A 17,079-nucleotide genomic window follows, 5' to 3' on the forward strand; every position below is an offset into this window, starting at 1 on the left:
GTATTAAGAGGTGTGGCTACATGCCTAATGTTAACTGAGATTAGTTGTTTCACAGCATACTATGCATCTTTGATTTAAAAAAATTAAATATTGGTGTTCATAGACTTGTCTTCTTGTATAAACATTGTTCAGAAGCCTGTGTAGTTGCCCACTAGTACACAGGATGTGACATCCATACGTTGCATAAAAGCCATATGTTCAAGAGTTTAAGTATTTCCTGGAGGCTATTTTTGGAGCTAAAGCCAAAAGTAAGACTGAGCTCAGTGATGATGATACTTAAACCATGCTGTGCAGCCTTTAAGGCAACCTTTACCTCATGAACAATGTTGTTTGTTTACAACGTGGCTTCTTGCTTTGTTATCATTCTCTCCCTCCCTTTTGGGTTCATTCCTCAGATAATCCCTCCAGGTTTACAGACAACAGAAAATACAGAGGCAAGAGGAGCAAAGGAGAGATAAATATAGAGAGGAAGAAGACAAAGGTACGAAAATAGCTTATTTTTGTCGAGCAGTAATAGTAGGCTAGGCTACCACCAGTGGAGTTTGGATAAGAGATTACGGTTCGGCTTGCAAACTCGGTGAGCAAGCGGCCTGCATGTGGATTAGGAAGAATTAACTGAACTGCTCTCTCTCTTTCCTGCTCGATGCCACATTCAGGTTTGGCGAGTCTGCTCAACATTTTCACACTCTCAGGCAAGTTTGAAACTGCAGACTCCCCGTGTGAAAGACTGATTTAACAGCTGGGAATTTTATGAAGTCTGTGCCTCCTCCTTCATGTGTTTTAATTTGGCTGCTTGGGTTTTATTGTCTAGTCAAGTCAAATGTGCATATATAGAAGGTTAGAGAGACAGTAATAATGAAAATAAATACAGGCAAAGACAGTTTAAATTATTTCAAAGGCCAAAGATAAAAGGTTTGAGCTGTGATTTAACTTGATTAGATTAGGGATGCACTGATGCATCAGTTTAACATCAGAATCAGACATCAGCCCCTTTGACAACCATCATCCATCAGCAAATAATGAGGCACAAACAGATATCAGTATCTCGTGCTATTTTGTTCTGTCCAGTAAGTTTGATGCTGACATTCTGCACACCTAACTGCCAAACTGAAAAGCGAAAGTGACATGTCATTAAAACTCTGATCTGTTTGAAAGGTCTACAGATGGCTATTTTTTTTTAAACATGGCTAATTTTCCTTATCAGTGCATCCCTCAATTAAATATGTAAGAACATCTGATCTGATGTGGGGGAAGCTGTTCCACAAATAGGGCCCCAAACGGCGTTTCCTCCTGAGTTTCCTCTGAATCCAAGGGACACCAGGTGAGACTCGTGACAGGACCTTAGTGGGTAAAAAATGGTCCATAAACATAGGAAATAATTGCATTTATAACACTGAAAAAGGTGTCTGCTTTACGTTAGGGCTGTTGCCAATCAATAAAAACTTGAAATCACACACACCAACCATTCTAATGGTTGTTGTGGAATAAAAACAATAGAGCACATTGTCCCTCAATCAAACTAATCAGGAACAGTGTCCTCATTAAACCCTCCTGGTAGTCTACATCAGTGGGTCCCAAAGTGGGGTCAGGATCAAGACACTTTCCAAAACAACCAAAATGAAATTTAAAATGATTTAAAACAGATTTTCATTAAACATATTGATATAAATATTTTCAATTAAAAAAAAAACAAAAAACAAATCTTAAGTTTAACTAGAAAAGCACTCAAAGAGCGCAGACTTCCCCCATTAGTCCCTATCTCCCAAAAGTGAAGAATTCTTTAAAAACATTCCTGAATCCAGACAGTGATCCAGATCACTCCCAAAATGTAATTCACCGATTATTCCCTCCTCGGTGGGGTGGAGACACGGTGAGGCAAAGCATTAACTTTGCTGGGTGGACAGTCATGGCGGAAGCATTTCCTGCCGGTGCCAACAGACGCACTGACAGTCTCACCCATGGTCTCACCCATGGTCTCACTGGACGACTGAAAGTCATGGCAGAGGGTGAATATTCCTCTATTCCTCCCAGCATTGTGAGTATTAGCGCTACAATTCGTTCTCTTTCTGTTATGCTCCAACTCCTCTCCTCGACCGGGCATACGTCTTTCAAACTCTATAAACTCTAAAACTTTGAATAGAAACACACTCAAAATGCTGCTGGGATTGAAGTTACTTATGTCCACCATCTCCTGGTGTAAAGTGGTAACAGCGCAGACCTCCGTCATCAGCCCTATCTCCCAATAGTGAAGAGTCCTTAAAAAAATTCCTGGATCCAGACGGTGATCCGAAACAGTCCCAAAATCGAATCAGTTCTTCCTTATGCTATTTCTGACATTTCCTGAAAATCTGTTCATGACTTTTTGAGTCATCTTGCTGACAAACGAACAAACTCACCTAAACACATAACCTCCTTGGCGGAGGTAAAAAGTTGTTAATAACGAGAGAAAAACATATTTTTCTCACTTTAAAAGTTGTAGATGTACCTGAACCAAAACATTTTTTTAGATTATAAAGTCTGAAACCCCACCACTGTTTTCAGTGTGGTTTCTTGTTAATTTTTTTACTTTACATCGTTGTAAATTTTTGTCTTTGAAAACTTGACTGTGAGTTTCTAATGTCAAAATGTAAGACTTTTTAAACGTGAAAATATCAAGATTTTTCTTTTTAATTTCTGACTTTTTGATCCTGAAATTCTGAAATTGATTTCTTGTAAATACATGACTTTATGATCTCAAAAATTTTGGGTTATTTTTTTCAAAAAAAGAGACTTTTTGCACAAAACTGAACAGATTCTGTTCTAATCATGGTTTAAAAGATATATATGTACATCTAATTCTGACAACGCCAAAGCAGACAGGGTCTTGCACTCAACTTGAGACTTTTGGCGCCCCCCCTAGCGGTGGCTTGACCCCAGGTTAAGAGCCACTTGTCAAATCTACCAGTCAACTGGAAGTTGTCAGCCCTATTCTTCATAGAGCTTGGCTTCCAGGCAGATGGCATAGTGCATTGGTTCCCAACCTGGGAATTCCTATTGGGGCACCAAATGTCTTTGGGGGACGCAGGGCTCTGTCTGCTGTGAGGTTGTCAAAATAAGATTTCTAAATCATGATAAGCCCCACAATAAATATTTTATACACAAATCTGTTTGGCAAGAGCAGGAGTGTGTGTAGGATTTAAAAATAAAATTAGCAAAAATAATGTTTTTTTGTCTGGGTCCTTGGGGGGGATTAGCTTTTCTTAGAAACAACTGTGGGGGCGGGCTCAGGGAAGAAGACTTGTAACCACTGCCATAATGCACTGTTCTTTTTCCTGCAGCGAGCACATTTTAATCATGTTTTGCATAATGACGCAGGTATTAACACGCTAATGACATTAATCTCTTTTGCAGACTTGTACTCACATGTACGTTTTCTCACCAACTACCTCCAAATTCAATGAGCTTTCTCTTCTCTCTGTAAAACATGCTAACACTGGAAATGTTTGGTGCTGACTTTTGAAAGCAACTGAGCGACTGAAACTGTGGCGGGAGTTTTGTTGCTAAATTTCTGCCAAAAATACTCAAGGTCCTATTGAAAATCAAATAAGATGAAACCAACCATCCTCTTCTAACTCCGTCAACCACCTCTCTTATCTCCTCTGTCATTAGACCGCAGGAATCCTCTACGTGTCTGCTCCTCCTCAACTTTCAGACCCAAGCCTCCATCCCAAGGCCACAACATACACTACAGGAAATATGAAAACAATAGTCATGATGGTTCTTAGTTCCTATTTCTGAGCTGTTTGATAAAATATGACAATTATAACATGTTCTGAGATAATATGATGACTTCCTGGCTTTTTTTTTTTTTTTTTTTTTTTGCAGATACTCATGCACTCTGACCTCCATATGGGGTAAACATTGTGACAATTGGTGGTAGCTTTATCAAACAAGGACCTGATTCGCAGCCTCTACCAAACAATGGCCCCCAAACTTTGCCTATTGGATTGTAATGAAGCATTGTGCAAAAAGGGGATTTTTGGAGATTTGGACAAAATCCCTAAAGGAGATTAGTATAGCTGTGGTGCAAAGTGAACACAAGAGCAAGAAAAAAATGTAAGAAAACAGGATTGTGTTGAGGTGACGGGGCTGGCGACATGTACCTCATTCATCAATTATGCAGAGGAGATGGAGCACGACAGGCAGGAAGAGTGCAGGTTATATGAGGTTGTCGGCTTCACAGAGATGAGTGTTATAAGTGACAAGAAGCCCAATGGTCCAGTCAGCTGTGGACTTACTACAGTGAATGCCATGGCTTGCTAGAATTAATAAAGAGAGAGCATGTGTCGCAGACTACAAAACCTATTATCATCCACAGCTCACAGCGTGTCATCGTGTAAATTACGGGTTACGTGACCACAATTCTGCAGACGTCCAACATCATCATTTATGTAGTCGGGAATGATCCTCTCTGGATTGCCATGATCTTCTTTCCACCAGCGCGTCAGCAAAATATTGCGCCTGAATTGGTTATTGTGTTGTGTGATTACGCAAGTTAGAAGGCCAGTAAACATGTGTTGTTTTCTTTTGGAGAGGCAGATATGGGAGGGGTGTGAATGAGAATGAATGCCCTAACTTGTTATGCAAAGCTTCATGTGTATCAGGCTAAGAGGTATAAATCAGACAGTAAAAACATGGCTGACAAGATATTTATGATGCATTTAAATGAGCATACTGGTATGCTTTTTCCATTTTTTTGTGGTATATTTAGAGTGTTTTATGCACATTTTTAACCAAGACAGTGTATACACCCCCATACTGTGTGTGTACTGTACAGGGAGAGTTTATCATGTTTTCCAGTCCCATGACCAATCACTGAATTCCATTTCCTTTGCTCCATCCTTCCTCTGTCCACAGATGGCTCCTCGTGCACATTAGGTTAGGGGTGGAAGGGGCTTGATGTTATGTAACAAGCTGGGATGGGGTGAACTGTAACAGGAAGTAGGGGTGGGAAATGTGGACCGAAGATGAGATCTTTTTTGCTAAATAGCAATACACAAAGTGTTTCTCAATATTTTTATCAGTAAATACTGTAGGGATGCAAGCAATCAGTCAGCAAACGCTCAAACCCCTGGTTGATTAGCTTAATTCTTGGTATTTTTAATCATTTCAGACCTACAGTCCCATGCAAATAACTGTGTAATCAACCATATGATTATTGGTGTATGATATTCAGCTGGATTTCTGGAATGTATGGCTGTGGGTTCAAACCCGACCCAGAGATGGCATTATTTAGGTATTCTTCATCCTTAAAAAATCACAGTCTCTCTGTGCACTATCGTGTATAAAATAGTAAGGGACTGATAATACATCTCTGGAAGTTTTGCCTTAGTTCAAGACCTGGAGTAGATTTGGTATGGCATGATGGGCAACCCTAAAGGGATATTTCAAAATTTTGGGGGGGGGGGTTGTTCAGATTCTAATACCAATATCAGAAATTTGTCCCATTCTGCTTAAAATGCAGGTATCGGTACGGGCAAGAACACAAGTTTATGCACCGATCCAATACCATTTGGTTCAGCTTTATATTTTGCTTCGTTTAGCCATGCTAAATGTTAGCGCTATAAACCGAAAATCAATTCTTCTTCGCTGCCAGAAAGCACTGCATGCATGGGCTACGTTTTTTAGAGCAAGGACCCAGGGACCCGCAGCAGCAGCAAACAAAGGTGGCTGCATGACATTTTTTCTCTCAATATGATCGTTAAAATGCCTTCCAGACTGGCACTGTCGTACACAACTAGAAGTGACACAGTTTATCAAAAGTTAAATAACTTGTGAACCATAAATCGTTGCCTTTTTCTTTTTTTTTCCTCTTGAAGCTAGCCGTTGTGCCTTCCCATTGATGCTATTGATGCCTTTGAATCCCATGCGGCAGCATTTTCAGCGAGCCTGGATCTCATGTCACTTTCGATCAGTTAAACTTTCATGATTAAATCCACAACATTGAACTCAATATTGAATGTCTTTTTATCCATTTTAATCGAATCATTTATTACCGCTAGCTCGAATGTTAACTGGAATGCTAATATTGTTTTCCCTTTGTGAGGGTCTGTCAGCCAGTTGCAGGCTGTTCTGTAATCACATGATGCTGCCCGAATAGAGCATAATGGAGAGAGATGGAGAGGCTGTGATGCAGCCCCCTGTATTATTGTGATTTTAATGTTTAGCAGTAAAATAATCAGCAGAACAACTTTAGGGTGACAGAGATGCTGTACGTTAACAACTGTATTTTTGAGTCAAATATAGGTCTAAAATAACTTGCTCTTTTTTTAAGTTAAGTTGTAAGAGATACGTAGCAGTAGTAGTGGTATTAGCCTCCAGTTGTTTCAGTGTGCATTGCTCCTTCACAAAGGACTCACTGGTTTTACCGGCCAGGAAGCTATACAGCGTAACAGATGGGTACAGTTTCTCTGCAGAATTTAGGGAGTTTTTAGTATAAATGGGCCACAAAACAATGTTGGCTCAAACGTACACATTAGTGATAACTGAAGCTTTTAATTTTTAACCCATAAAGCCTCTATGTTTTTGTCACTATTTTGCAATGGAAGAGCATTCAGTTTTCAGGAGTTTGCCTGCCATTTTTCAGAACAAAAAAATCAACAAATTACTAAATATTGGGTGTGTTAGACTTTAACGTCAGTGCTGTTATCAAACAAGTATCAGTTCAATTAAATCTCTATTTATAATATTAATATTTTTAGATAAAAGGAAAAAAAATCTCTAGTTAGACTGAAGATTTCAAAAAGATTATCTTGTGGTCAGTAATTCTTCTGTTAGGGCCCATATATGCTTTACACCTGAAATGCATACAGACGAAGCTTTCTGTCCATACTCTGTGTTCATTTCACGTGTCTTTACGTAAGTTTTCTCAAACCTTACAGATACGGACAAAACTTATCGTTGGTGCAGTGTTAAACAGCGTAGGCATGAATTTAAGCCAAAGAAGCAAAACACAAGATTAAGATTAGTTTAGAAAACAAAATATTTACTAGAGGAAATACAGCTGGAAATTTTGTGTGTTTTGTTAGAAACTACAACTTTAATGGTATTCATGTTAGGGAGGTCAGATGGATCAGTAACAAGGGAGCTGCGGAGGGAAGGGACAGTTGCATCATTTAAAATGCATTAGTGGCATTTTGTACGTATGTACAAGAGGCTTAAGTGAGCCTTGACTGGTTCCTACAGTAAACTTTTTACTGAGCTTTAGGCCTGACATCCATTTAGTCTTAGCCATATTATCAGAAACTATACAGATTTATAAAAAGTATTTTCTAACCCTATTTCTCATTTTTCTCTCATATTTGAAAATATATCGATATCTCTTAAAAGCTTTACATATTACCCAGCCCTAACAGGAGGGATGTAATCAAGCTTATGCAGATAAAGGCAAATTTGCACAAGTTTCACGTGTCTGGAACCAGTCACAGAAGGGATAAGGTGGTGTGTATAAAATCATGCAGAGGGTAGGGAGGGTTGTGGTGGATTAGGAGAGAGAAAAGGTGGAATATTCAGCACTGGAGGTTTATCTGAAATCCTGTTTGTTCAAATGAGCCAAAAAGTCTGCATTTCATCACAAAATAAGGCTGTACTTTAATTGATTAATTTGTTTGTCTGCAGATCATTCTCTGTAATCCTTTTGTCTTAATCTTTTTGCAAGCAAATTAATTTTCAAGGCTTAACAACGGCAAACACTTGTTTACATAAATTTATTTGTATGAGTGAGAGATTGCACGTTTCAGAGGCACCTGACCCTCTGTGCCAACACACCTGCATAGCCTCACCTGTTAGTTTGAAGCACTTTCATGTGTCTTCTTAAGAGGCAGGAAAAGCACACCTGTTTCAGCTGCTTGCACTCATGCACACATAAACACATTCCCCCACTGATTATGTGCAGAAATTCAAACCAAGCAGTATTAGGATCTCGTAAATAGCTAGCTTTCTTTCATATCTTGCATGAGCATCAAAGTTAGATGGGTATTTTTTAGTACTTTATTTGCATGCTTTTTTGTGTTTTTTTTTTCCAGTCAAACTCACATTAAGTGTAAGGGAAAGTATAACATGATCAAGCTGGCCTGGAGAAATGTCAAGATAATGCAGAGCACACTGTTGATTGATGAAGGGAAGGAGTGTACTTGGGTTTATATGGTACCAGATTATGAAGATCCTCCTATAAAATGCACCCACACAAGCACAAACAGTACACAAGAGATAGAGGAATATGAAGTATTCTCAGGGTGGAGCAATAAAAATATATAACTTATCAAGCTCCAGTGAAGTAGTATGGTGATGTGGACATACTGGGCTATAATCTTTAATATATGCTGTTGTGCAATTTTATCTCAAAGCAAAATTTAATTAAAACCTTACATTGAAAAGTTATGGGAGTTTTCCTTTACATGAGAGGAATGCAGTTCCTCTCTGTACTCATACTGATTTATATAGATGGGATTGTGCAGGCAAATCAAGATAAAGATTTAAGCGTAGAGCTAGAAGACAGCTTTTGCATGCAGCTCTTTTAGGCTTAACTAAAGGAGTGTTATGGATCAAAGAAATGCAATCATAGGCATCATCAACTTGTGCTGGTGTTAATTTTGCTAAATGGAGTTTTTGCATGCCACTACACTGATGAACAGAGGTGCCTGAATAGACTATGGAGGTCACTGCTGCTTCACACACTCTGAGGAGACAAACCATGCTAGCAGTATCAGCAGTTTTGGATGAGTCCCGGTAGGGTAGGTGGGACAACATTGAAGTGATTATTTCAGAGGAACAGCAAGAAAATCTTTGCATGTCAAGGGCAGCGTTGCTGTCTGTGGATGAGCTGCTTGGCCTGCACACTGAAGGACTGAATACTATTGATATGACATACTCTTTGTGGCATGAATTAGTGCTTTATTGGATTTTCATGCAAATATGTTGTTGAGAACAGAGCATGTACACTCACTGGCCACTTTATTAGATACACCTTGCTAGTAAAGGGTTGGACCCTTTTTTACCCTTAGAACTGCCTTCATTCTTCGTGGCATAGTTTCAACAAGGTGTTGGAAACATTTTCAAAAATTTTGGTCCATATTGACATGATAGCATACCCTTTACATTGCATCCCAAAGGTGCACTATTGGGTTGAGATCTGGTGACTGTGGAGTCCATTAGAGTAGAGTGAACTCATTGTCATGTTCAAGAAACCAGTTTGAGATAATCTGAGCTTTGTGGCATGGTGCAATATCCTGCTGGAAGTAGCGATCAGAAGATGGGTACACTGTGGTAATAAAGGGATGGACAGGGTCAGCAACAGTACTCAGGTAGGTTGAAAATATCCCCACACCAGCACCAGCAGCTTGAACTGTTGATACGAGGTATGTTGGATCCATGCTTTCATGTTGTTTACGCCAAATTGTGACCCAACCATCTGACTGTTGCGGCTGAAATCGAGACTCTTATGACCAGGTACTGCTTTTCCAATCTTCTGTTGTCCAGGCTTGGTGAGCCTGTGTGAATTGTAGCCTCAGTTTCCTATTCTTAGCTGACAGGAGTGGTACCTGGTGTGGTCTTCTGCTGCTGTAGCTCATCTGCATCAATGTTCAGAGATGGTTTTCTGCATACCTAACTTTCTGCATAACCAGTCTGCCCATTCCCCTCTGACCTCTGCCATCAACAAGGCATTTTTGTGCACGCAACTGCCTCTCACTTGATATTTTCCCTTTTTTGGACCATTCTATGTAAACCCTAGAGATGGTTGTGCATAAAAGTCCTAGTAGATGAGCAGTTTCTGAAATATTCAGACCAGCCCGTCTGGCACCAACAACCATGCCACATTCAAAGTCACTTATATATCCTTTTTCCTCCATTCTGATTCTCAGTTTGAACTTCAGCAAGATGTCTTGGCCACGTCTACATGCCTAAATGCAGTGAGTTGCTGCCATGTGATTGGCCAATTAGCTATTTCTGTTAACAAGCAGTTGAACAGGTGTACCTAATAAAGTAGCTGGTGAGTGTGTAATCATACAGTATTTTTTTGGGAACAGAGAAGTAAAGATGCATTAATTGCAAAAATCAGGGCCAATGCCTAAGCTTGAAATAATCATTTAACCGAGGGCCAGTTGGATATCAATGTTTTTTATTACTTCTCTTGGTAAAAGGCCAACATTATCTCTCATGTTTGATCACAAAACAGATCAAAGTTTGTCACATCCTCTGCTGGATGTTAAGTATCCTCTCGTAATCAGCCTCTGGGAGTGCTAAATGTCAGCATTAAGTTGATATGACACAAGAAATGAACATCTGCCAGCTCTATGGGAGCTGATGTTTGTCAGAAAGGCTGACTTTGGCTGATACTGTTGCTAAACCAATGCATCTGTGCATCCCTACAAAGAAGAAAAACTTCAGTATTTTTTAAAAATCCATGCCTGTGTGGGAACTAGGCCTAAAAGATGACGAGTAAGTGCTGTAGGGTAGTTGTGTTGATATTCATACCTGTGATTTGGGTATGTTTGGTAGGCTTTTTATCTGAAAGGAGAGGCTTTGAAATATGTTGTTTACTGGCTATGACTGAGCTTCACGTTGGTCATTGCCTCCAAATTACTAAAACTGCCTCTGCATACGTAGATGGCTTAATATCTTAGCATTGTAGCATGTGATTCAGCATATTCACCATCATGGTTTGGAGAGGGTTTAGCACAATGCAAAGCTGAGGTCAATTGATGTGTCATAAACAGACATGAACCAAAGATATTTTGACCTGCTGGTGGCAGCCGATCAAAAGTCAGAGTATCATTAAAAGTCACTATTGTCAGTCACATAAACAAAGGGGAGAGAAGCAACAGTATAGGGTTTCCTTCTACTTATTGTATAAACAGAGGCACACACTCACAGAGTAACATGAGTTCATTTGAGCTCTTTCAAAGAGGAGCGACTCCGTCCTGCCCCGCCCTGATCTCTTTCTGTTTGAAAGGAGGAAAACTTGACTACACAAGCTCTGCCTTAGCAACACCTTGCAGAACTTGCAATTAGATGACAATTCTGCCATGCAACCGTTAATTGAGATCCCGACCCCCATTACATAAGCCTAGGGAATATCTTTGAAGTGTGTGCTATTTAACATACAATAAACTAACTGTCACACTAAATTAACTTTGTTTTTTTGGTTGGTTCCAAATGTATTTTTAATTTTGTTTCATCCTGCACTCTTAAGCAGTTTTTTTAAACAATGGCTGATGCCCTACATTGCTACACACAAAGGCATGCATACACGTATCAGATTCTTAGCGGCTAATGAGTGTTTGCTTAGAGGGTGCATTAATTAATGGGGTTCCCAAGAGAAAAGAGCCAGAATGTGTCCACACGCACACAAATACACAGGACGGACCTGGGTCAAATGCTATTTAGGAAGATTTTTTTGTTTGTTGTTGCACGCAGGCCAAGATTGTTAGGGGTTAAACCGGGGACAAGCTTATTTTGCACTGTTGAACTAGTGCAGCAAAACACAAACAGCATTTTAACTTATAAAGTCCAGTAAAAGATGTGGGAAAAGAGTTGGATAAAGGGTGCATAAACAGCTTTAAGTAAAGTTACTCTTGTGTTCTCTTCGGAGGGAGTTTGAGTTTCATTTGCTGCCTCCCACACGCTCTTCAGTACCCACACTGATTATATCAAACATGTTGGAGCTTAATCAGAAAGTCTGTGGCAAGCCCGGACTGGAGCTGAGGTATCTAGCATTGATTCTTTAGAAACCTTAACACCCCAATCAATCTAGGAAGATTAGCATTTATTATCAGGGAATCCTCCACCACTGAGGGTCAGGAGAGGCCATAAGGCTCTGATTTTCTTATCCTGACTGCTTAGATTTAGATGGGATTGTAAACCTTCAGCTATCTCACACTTTAGAGATAACTATTTCACTCTAAAGCACACACAGAAGAGGTGTTTAAGCATACATTCTCCACTATAAATCCTGAGTGTTTCTCTCTACATCTTGTGTATTCAGTGCATAAGCTCCCACACATAAATCCGGCTTTTATGGTTTGATTCTGCACGAACACGTTCAGACGTTGAATGGGTGTGGTGCAGAGTCAGACCTACAGCAATGACTGGAGGGAACAAAACTTAGAGGAGGAACTAGAAATCCTACCAAACCATACGTAGAGGTAACGAGCTATTCCTGAAGAGGCTACCTTTGTTTTTTTGTAGGGGTGGAACCATTCACAGAGGTCACGGTTAAGTGCAACATGAAAAAAACAAGCCATGGATGAGTGCTTCTTGGTTTGACTTATTTTCATTTTGAACTAAAAGTCATAAAAGCTAAGGTTTGTTCCATCTTGTGTTGTGTTGAGATTTCAAAAAAGTCAAAATACAGTTGAAAGACCCAAAATCTGAGATAAAAAGTCAAACTTATTTTTTCAAAAGGTCATAATTAGAGATAGAAGTCTAAATAATGTCATCAGAAGGCAATATGTGATATAAAATGTCGAAATAATGAGTTTAATATGTTAAAATATTATAGAAAAGTCGAAATAGTGAGTTTAAAATGTCAGAATTTTAGATAAGTCAATCATGAGTTTAAAAGAAACATCGCTGTATTACTCTAGGATTGTGGGTAATGTAGTGCTGTTGCCCAAGATCATGAATAAACAATGTATTTATTAAAAAGAGGTTAATAACATACAGATTTATCATGGTCTGCCATTTTAAATTGTATTTTTTCTTAGGTAAAGGCAGGTTCAACCAATTAAAGACACTGTTGTTATACTGTAAAATTATGTAATGTAGAACTGTTGCCCTACATTCATAATACAAATACATGCACCAATCCATCAAGTCTAAACCATGTTTGTTCAGCAGAAACACAGATATCCATTAGCCCCTCACTATTTTAGGATGTAAAGTACCAAACCTGCATGCATACTGAAAGCTGTTCCTTTAGTAGCTGTTAGTGGTGAAATTTAACGCACAATAGTCAAAATACACAGAAAAGCAGTTCTTTGTTTTATTTTCAATTTATGACAACAAAAAAATGTTTAGAAATATAAAAGACTGACAGCAGAGTTGGACCAACTTGTGATGGATCACCCCTATATGATAACCCTCTCTACTAAAGTGTGTGGTATTCTCCAGTGCTAAAACATTTATTGTTTCTCATTTACCTCTGACAACGTGGCCCTGTTCTTGAGCTTGATGTTTGCCTTTAAGAACACGCTGACAGATTTATTAGCCTTACCCCGGCGATACCACACATGCTTGGCACACATCTCAACTGTGAATCATGCCTGCATGTTTGAAATGAAGGCTAAAGGTATCAGGTGTCTGCAAGCTGGTAAAATGGAGGCTTTGTGTGGATTTTTATACTCTTTAAAATTGTTTTGGTTTTTAAATAGAGGGCTGTGAAGTGCTGTGGATCAGACTAGAGTGAAACAGCAGTCAGAGATTATCCTCTGTGCTCATTTCAAATGGCCTCATGTCTAATATAAGACATTATGCAAGCAGGACGAACAAAGAAAATGGCACAAAACTTCTAGGAGAGGTTTTTCAGAATACAGTACCCTTAATGCTCTTTTGATTGGCTAAATGTTGTGCAAGTATTGGCATAATATTGATTGATATTGATTAGTTACACATTGTATGATACCATAATCCAATTCTTTGGAGCCCTATTTACAACACATCATCCTAATACTGTCATGATTGTGGCGGCTTTAACATTCTAGCTCATTATTGGCCAAAATATGTGCCTTTGAGCTTGAATGGGCTTCAGTTAAAGATAACAGAATAGGTAAAAACAAAAGTCCTTAAGTGCAAAATCCAACTACTGGTGATGAATGAAGAAAGGAGGGATGCAGGAATCTTCTAGACCATCTGGTTAGCCCAGTCCTTCAGTATGCATAATGACACCCCAGGAAAGATGTATTGCACACTCCTTTGACAACCTAAGGCATCTTCTCACTTTAAGCCATGCTTTATGGCTGCCTTGCATTCTTGAAATGCTGTCATACTTTACAGACTCATTCTTACAAGCCTGGTACACAGAAACCACTGTTGTTTCAAGAGTCTTCAGGTGTGTTTTGAGGATGACTGGGTTCTTCAGTAGTACTTTAAATTGACATATCCGGTGGTAAAGCATCTCAAATATGAGTAGCCCAAACAGACTGAATGTAGTTTAAATTCCATATTGTAGTCACACTGTTCATAGAAAACACCAAGACATGTCAACAAAAGGATGTGATGCTAAATCTTTATTGGCAAAATTTGTCTATTTTCCAGCAAACTGGTGGCCTTTTTCTTTCTTAACATTAACCGCGACTCTGAACATATCCAGACACTACCTTATACCTGTGTGAAAGAATAGAAATGTCCCTCTCAGGTAAATTGGACATGACATGGGCTTTACAATAACCTGTAATCTGAATAATGTAAGGTGTAAATTTGAGAAGGAAGCAGACAACAGTCAGCAAACAAGCGTTTTGACAAGTAAAGTAAATTTCAGTCTTTTTTTATATTTGGATACATCCTTAATCATGTCATATCAATACCTAAGAAGAAACAGTCATCATGTGGCCAGTTAGTAGAGATGCACAATATTGGATTTTTGCGGATATCCGATATGCCGATATTTACAAATTCATTTTAGCCATGATACCGATATTTAAATATGTTTTACACAGCTAAAAATTCAGTACTTTGAACATGAATTAAGGCTTGAGGATAAAAAAGAAAGAAACTTTTTTCTTAAAACACACTTTAAAGTTTAAAGAATGTAACCTTGCAAAGCAGATGGATACGCCTGTTTTCTTGTTTTTCACTGGCTAAACCATCTTGCAAAGCTCCCATCTGAACCGTTTGGGCCCGGTTAGAAAGTGACAGGACCAATCAGTGACAAGGGGCAGTACTTTCAGGCGCAGCAGAGTCGTGACGTAAACAAGCAGCAGCAAAAGCTGGTGCAGTTATGGAGGAAGAGATTAGTGTGGATGCTGCTAAAGCACCAGTTTTATCACAACTTGACAACATTTCTCTGTTAACAGAAGAGCAAAGAACAGCAGTGAGTTGTTTTCTTTTTAAAAATGACAAAAGTCGAGTACTTACATGTCTATAGTCGCCATGTTTCGTGTTATTCTTCAGTTGCTGCTCATGCGCAGCTCGATAGCGGCTACGTCGTGTTTTGTTGCTCTTATTGGCCCATAGAGATGTGACAGACAGAACGTTCCCCCAATCACACTCCAAGTTTTTTGCAAAGCCTCTGCCTTTTCTCAGATGTTTCCTATTGAAGCTTTCCCAGATGGATGTGTTTCACACATCCATCTGGTGTGTCAGGTTATAAAGAATGAGGATGAATAAAGGAAATGGTCTCAACTTACATAGGTCTATTGGTCCAGCCTAAAACTCCAATAATTTATCAGTATATATGGCCAAGTTTTACAATCAAAATATACTGATTTTCACAGCCAAAATATTGGATGTAAATATTGGCAGAAATTTTGATGTCTGCCGATACCGATATTGTGCATCCCTTTGGCATTAACTTGCCAAACAATTGTTAATTGTCAATATTTCTATCAATTCAGGCCCACAATGACTGTCAAAAGCTATTTCTAATGCCTAATTTTTGCTTCTGCCTTGAGCTTTGCCACCACCTGTGTCTCACTCTGAAAAAAAAGAAAACTCTAATGCTTCAGTTAGTTGCAAAGCTGTCAAATTTAGTTTTGTCAACTCATTTTAACTTTATGTGAAATTTAACCTTCCGCAGCTTGTTAACTTGAGCTTAAAACAAATTCATTCAGTTACTTGTTGATAATTTAACCATTTTTCAGGTTTTCCACCTGTTTCTTCTTAGCAGCTTAGAGTGATAGGAATGGATGTGTATCTATATCCAGTACCAACACATACGGTACGATACCTACCATACCAAACTACATGGCAGATTTCAGTGCTTCAATTCGATACCACCATGATCCCCCACCACACCAAAGAAAAGGCACGAAAGATTTTCTGTGAAGGCACCGTTTAGGCGCCAGCACCTTATCACTTTAGCACCAGTATCAGTGATAGGCTGGCATAGCCATGAACCCTATGCAGAGGCCCAGGCGCATAGCAGACGTGTATTATAATACTAATTTTAATGCATTTAAGATATTTTTTGGTCTGTCAGTAAAAATACTGTTCCAAGTTTACTAGAGCTTTGTGTACTTTACACATAATACAAAAATAAACAATAAGAAGATGAATTATGATTTTAAAAGATTTGAATTTATGTCAGATATCGCTGCATATTCATAAGAATCTCTAGCTCCAGCTCCAACACAATATACTCAGCTTCACTTGCTATGGTTTACCTACACAAGAACAAGCAGGGACCAGGGACAGGCATTAAAACAAAACTGCCTAGTAGTGGTTATGCAGAGTATTGCAGAGCAATATGGACACACCACTGCTTAAGTATGATGTGCATACAATGGCATAGACCACTATAGTGTAAACTCAATGCATGAGCATAAACCAGGCCTACACTGTAACACAGTCGCCCACGATGAGCCAGTGCTATAACTCCAGTTGTAGCTACTGTTTTATGGTCACAATGCTCTTACTACCTGGACATAAATAAGCACAGTGCACAGATGCCATTTCAGATGAGCAGTATGGTTTGACAGTGTTTTAACTTAGAAACAGAGATAAAATTATTTGTAGGTAAAACAACATGTAACGACATTCAGCACAGATATGTGGGTAAACTTGTACAGAGTACGGAAGGCTAGCAGCACTAGCATTTTAAAAGTTTGCCAAATTTGTTGAAACAGTATGATGTTAACCTGCTGATGCTGGGATCCAGTGTTTAGCAGTGTTAACTTAATGGTTCTCAATTTTGACAGTTCAGTTTTTCGAGTAGTCTGAATTTTGATTTGTGTTAAACTGTCTTTGAAATTACTTGCTAGAAACATCCCTAATTCAGAGCTTATGTGAGGCAAAAAGGTGTGCTGCATGTGAGTTGCTGACTGTACAACAATCCATGTATTGTACCTTGTCTTTAAAAGATATAGAAGAGCGCTGTAAACTGAT

General features: G+C 39.0%; 1 protein-coding gene across 1 annotated transcript in view; it reads left to right on the plus strand.

Annotated features, from left to right (window-relative positions):
* The window catches only part of cavin2a (caveolae associated protein 2a), a 35,675-nt gene that overhangs the window by 13,138 nt on the left and 5,458 nt on the right, over positions 1-17,079 (plus strand). The window lies entirely within an intron of this gene.

Source organism: Cheilinus undulatus, linkage group 15 (genome assembly GCF_018320785.1).
Source record: "Cheilinus undulatus linkage group 15, ASM1832078v1, whole genome shotgun sequence".
Lineage (NCBI taxonomy): Eukaryota > Metazoa > Chordata > Actinopteri > Labriformes > Labridae > Cheilinus > Cheilinus undulatus.